This window comes from Hemiscyllium ocellatum, chromosome 9 (assembly GCF_020745735.1).
Source record: "Hemiscyllium ocellatum isolate sHemOce1 chromosome 9, sHemOce1.pat.X.cur, whole genome shotgun sequence".
NCBI classification, from domain to species: domain Eukaryota; kingdom Metazoa; phylum Chordata; class Chondrichthyes; order Orectolobiformes; family Hemiscylliidae; genus Hemiscyllium; species Hemiscyllium ocellatum.
Window position 1 is genome coordinate 100,227,613 of NC_083409.1, and position 6,000 is coordinate 100,233,612.

Sequence of the window (6,000 nt, forward strand, 5' to 3'; positions counted from 1 at the left end):
AAATGGGCGGTCACTGGGAGGTCAAGTCAGCCCCTGCAGGCCCAGTGGAGATGCTCAGCAAGATATTCCCTTAGTTTACGTTTGGTCTCCCCGATGTAGAAAAGACCACATCGAGAGCACTGGATACAGTAAACTAGGTTGGAGAGGCAGGTGAACCTCTCCCATCATCTTTAAATACGTCCGCCAACTCCAACCAGACACCACCACCAAGGACATCTTCCCCTCCCCATCCCTCTCTGCCTTCCAAAAGAACCTTTTGTCAATCCTTGATTAATGCCACTCTCCCCACCAGACAGCACCCCACCCCACCCCCCGAACCCCCAGGTACCTTCCACTGCAACCCAAAAAGATACAAAACCTGCTGATACACTACCCCCTCATCTGCATGCAGGGCGCCAAACCGTCCTTCCAAGTGAGACAGAGGTTCACCTGCCTCACTTCCAACCTAGGGTGGCATGGTGGCTCAGCGGTTAGCACTGCTGCCTCACAGCACCAGGGTCCCAGGTTCGATTCCAGCCTCGAACGATTGCTTGTGTGGAGTTTGCACATTCTTCCCGTGTCTGTGTAGGTTTCCTCCGGGTGCTCCGGTTTCCTCCCACAGTCCAAAGATGTGCAGGTCAGGCGAATTGGCCATGCTAAGTTGCCCATAGTGTTAAGTGCATTAGTCAGAGGGAAATGGGCCTGGGTGGGTTACTCTTCGGTGTGGACTTGTTGGGCCGAAGGGTCTGTTTCCACACTGTAGGCAATCTAATCTAATCTAATCTAATTTCCAGTATCTCGTACTCCTGCAAACTGGAGGAAGAACACCTCATCCTCTGCCCTGGCAGGCTACAGTCAGACGACTCAACACGGAGTTCTCCAATTTCAAATAACTTCCCTTTCCATCCCCAACTCCTTTTCTAGTCCCTCCATCCTCCCTTCCTTTTCTCCCAGCCATCTACTGGATTCATTCCACCCACTGGTCAATCAGGTCATACCCTTGACCCATCTCTACCTATCCACACTTCACCACCTTGCTTAAATCGGCGACTCCCCCCTACACTCACCCTCAGTCCTGAAGAAGGGTTACACCCAAAACATCGACTTCTCTCAGCCTCCTGCTTGTCTAGCTAAGACTCCTTTGACAGCACTTTTCAAACCCACGACCATATTCATCTAATATGAAAGGTCAGCAGATACATGGGAACATCACCACCCACACGTTCCCCTCCAAACTACTCACCATCCTGAATTTGAAATATCAATCGGCATTTGTTCAGTGTCTCTGGCTTAAAATCCTGGAACTCACTCCCCAAGGACATTGTGGGTCCACCCTACAACACATGGGCTGCAGCGGTTCAAGGAAAGAGTTCACCACCATCTTCTCAAAAGGCAGGTAGGGATGGGCAATAAATGCTGGCCCAGCCAGTGATACCCACACTAAAGTTCTGAGCTGTCTTAACACACATCTTTGCCTCAATTTGGAGAGCTGAACGTCATTGTTTGGTTTCCATGCCAGCTAAACATACAGTTTACAGACTCTGCAGGAAAGATGCAGAGGAGGGTAGGGTGTGTCCTCAGTTTTCCTTTTGTTCAGCAATGCCTCAGTGTGTAATACAGGCCCATGAACACTTCTAACCCTGTAGGACATCATGCAAGCAACTATGGCTCAAGAGAACATGGACAGTGAGCATTAAGGGGATTATTTAATATCACAGCACAGTGCCATTTTGCATTCACAAACTGCACTCTCTCACACAAAACAGAAACATGGACATCAAGAGTAATTGCCTCTTCCCACCCAGACTAGCGGAGATGAGCTAATGTGCCTGGGGCCATGAAACAAATTGGAACCTACCTGATCAGTCCAACAGCAACCCATGTTAGAAATTTCATCAGAAATTTCAGAACTCGGTGAATCATAGCTGAGTACATGCATTTATCCTGCATTTCAAAGCAACAACAACAAAAGAATCCATTTGTAACAATCTTTTCTGTCACAATTCAGTATTTCACTTGCCTCCTCACGGTGAAATTAATAATATGGCATTTGGACTTTTTCTCCTTGAGCAGCTCACTTATTTATTCATTACACAAATTCATTGGTCAAAGTGTACCAGTGCCAAAATACTTATATATTTATTCAAACAAGCAACTGTTTGAATATTGCTGCCTCATTTGGTAACCGGAAGACTGCACTTTCAAGCAAAACAGCAGCTTAGCTCACGCACCAGTTTCAGAGATCAAAAGAGATCTTTTAATACGTAACAACTGGAAGCTTGTTTTCCCAACACAGTCACAGTTTCTACTGCTGTACTCTTGTCGGTTCAAACCTTACCTCAAAAAAATGTTGCTTAAACCCTATTAACCGAAAAAATTGTGAAATCGAATGCCCTAAATTGAAATTCACTGTGTCACTATGATTTCTGGAATTGCAATTCTAACAATTGTTTAAGTTGCAACTTCTTCAAATACAAAATGTTTTACATTTCTAAAAGAAATAACATTCAATTTTTTTTGCATGTGGTTTTGACTTCACTGGCATTTTCCCTTTGCAAGCTTCGCTTCTCTAGGCTAGCCCAAACCCTCACACATAGAAATTAAGAGTCAATAATACAAGCTACTAAAACAAAACCCATTCACAGGTTTTTACACCGAAATAGGAGCAACAGTAGGTTATTCAGCCTTTCAAACCTGCTCCTAGCATGATTGGTAATCCAACTCAATAACCTGTTCCTGCTTTTCCAGAGGTGATGAGTGTGGAGCATTGTGCCACTCATACCCTTCCACCACCAGGCCATGGGTGTACAACTGTTGAAAAAAGCTGAGAGATAAGCCAGCAGTATCCAATGCCGAGGGATTCCAAGATATGCTGCTGAAGTTCACCAATACATACTGATAAAGCTTACTTGCCTAAACAGGCAGCGATCTTCTTGTGGTTTGAGGTTCTGGTATCATCCAACCAGTTAAAGCTTGGACTCTCAGTAGTGCACTTGGGGAGATAATTGTTTTTTCCCCACCCCCCCCAAAGAGATAAGCAGTATGCAGAGGGATCTGGGTATCGTGGTACACAAGGAAAACATTTGTACAGCAAGCAATTAGGAATGCAAAATTATATGCTAGTCTTATGGAAAGGGAGTCAGAATATAAAGGTGACAGTTACATAGGGATTTGATGAGATCACATCTTAAAGTATTTCATGGAATCCTGGTCTCCTTATCCAAAACCTAGAAGATACAATGAAAGGGTTATCTCAGGACTAGTGATTAAATAGAATGGGCTCATATTCCCTGCTATTTAGAGACATTTAAAATCTTTTTAGAGCTTGAAGAAGTGAGTGTCGAGAAGGATAAAAGATTAACTATTCAGGATGATGATGAAGAGAAAAATCTCTGATAGCAGATTTAACCCATTTACAGCATTCAAGAAGGGAGGGAAGGAGGCAGGCAGGAAACAAGATAATTGGCCTGTACATTCCTAATGTGTTATGGGGGAAGAAGGTAAAAATTGATTAAGGACAGTGCAACTGAGCATTTGGGGAAAAAAACCTGCACAGTTTTGAGAAAGGCAAATAATGTTTAAACAATTTATTGAAACTTTCTGAAGGAGTAACATGCTGTGGATAAAGAGGAACCCCACTGATATAATATACTGAGAATTCCAGAAGGCAGTGACAAGGATTGCACTTAAAAAGTGCAAAAGTAGGAGCTTGTGGTGTAAGGGGGTAATGTCACAGCGTAGGTTGGGATTGGCTGGATGGCAGAGAAAAACAGACCAAAATGGGTCTTCCTTTCAGATCAGCAGGAGGCAACAAGTTGGGTCCGGAAGGGTTTGTGTTGAGCTCTCAACGATTTATCAATGACTCAGATGAGAGGATTGAGGCCTGGTGGCTAAACTTGCAGAAGACACAAAGAAAAGGAAGGAAAACATTTTGTGAACAGAACAAGGATGCAGATCAATACAGACAAACGTGAGTGCACAGAAGAGAACAGGTGAAAGAATTTGAAGTTACTGACTTTGATAGGAAACATAATAAAAGTCGTGCATTACATAAAAGTTAACAGCTGCAAATTTCTGAGATGTAGAGGAATCCAGGTGTCAACTACACGAGCCACGAAAGGTTAGTACACCAGTACTGCAAGTGATTAAGGTTGCTAGGAACGCTGCCTTTTATCACAAGAGAAACTGAACATTGTTGAAAAAGGTGCAAAAACAAATTGCAGGAAACACTCAGCAGGTCTGGCAGCATCGGAGAGAAATCAGAGTTAATGTTTCGGGTCGAGTGACCCTTCCTGCGTTCAGAGGAAGGGTCGCTCGATCTGAAAGGTTAACTCTGATTTCTCTCTACAGATGCTGAGCTTCTCCAGCAGTTTCTAGTTTTGTGCCTGATTTACTGCGTCTACAGTTCTTTTGTTTTTTATTGAAGAAAGGCAATTGTGTTTCAGTTATGTAGGATATTAGTAAGACCACATCTCAAATACCGTCTGCAACGTTCCTTTCTTAAATTAAGCAAGGGCATAAATGTATCACAAGTGATTCAAATGAGTTAATAAATATATGGGCTGAGTTTAGAAGTGTGATGGGATTGAAATTTATTAGATTAGATTACTGACAGTGTGGAAACAGACCCTCCGGCCCAACAAGTCCACACCGACTCGCCAAAGCGTATACCACCCAGACCCATACTCCAACATTTACCCCTTACCTAACACTATGGGCAATTTAGCATGGCCAATTCACCTAACCTGCACATTTTTGGACTGTGGGAGGAAACCGGAGCACCCGGAGGAAACCCACGCAGACACGGGGAGAATGTGCAAACTCCACACAGAGAGTCGCCTGAGGTGCGAATTGAACCCGGGTCTCTGGCGCTGTGAGGCAGCAGTGCTAACCACTGTGCCACCGTGCCGCCCACTGACATTCTGAATGTCATGATAAGGTTGACATGGAAAGGATGTTTACTCTTGTGGATCAGGATCATATTGTGGGAAATGCTACTTTAAAAATTGGGAGAGGGGGTGGGGGGGGATTTCATTATGTTAGGCCAAAAGTGAGGATTTCTTCTCCCCTCTGTGCGACTTTGGAACTCTGCCTCAGAAACAGGGTCATTGATTATTTGTAAGGCAGAGGTAGATGTATTTTTATTAGCGAAGAGATTCAGAGGTTAGTCAGGGTAGGACATAATGTAGAATCAAAACAAAAAGAAGTCAGGAATGGTCTTATTGAATGGCACAATAGAAATGAAGGGCTGAATGATCTACCTTTGCCCCAATGCTATGTTCAATGAGGTTAGCAATCACTGGAAATCATTTTAAACAATGTTTTTAAAAATCTGTTAGTGAGTTACAGGTACTGGATGAAAGTATTGCAAAGCAAGAATCAACCACATTGTCTGGAATTCCATGCAAGCCAGACAAGAGGAGAAAATAAGTCATCCTTACTTGAAAGGCATCAGTGAACCCGATGGTTTTAATGATAATCAACATGGTCAACATAGGGGATGTGATGATCTAGTACTACTACCACTGGACTGCTAATTCAGAGATCCAGGTAATGTTCTGGAGACCTGGGTATAAACCCCATCACAGCAGATGGTGGAATTTGAATTCAATACAAATCTGGAACTGAAGAGTCTAACAGTGAACATGAATCAATTGTTGTTTTCAGCAAAAACACATCTGGTTCACTAATGTCCTTTAGGGAAGGAAACTGCCACCCTTACCTGGTCTGGCCTACACATGACTCCAGACCCATAGCAATGTGGTTGACTGCCCTCAGGGCAATAAATGCAGGTCTAACTAACAACGTCACATCCCATAAAATCATTTTTTTTAAATAAAAAGGCTAGTTTTTTTAATTCCAGATTAACCATCTTCCAAAGTGAGATTGGAATCCTCATCCACAAAACATCAGCTCGGCTTTTTGGATCTCTAGTCCAGTGACGTTACCATTAACCCCCCCACATCCCATATGTCTATTCCAGAGGGTTATGGGTGTGCAGTCACTGAGCACATTCAATAT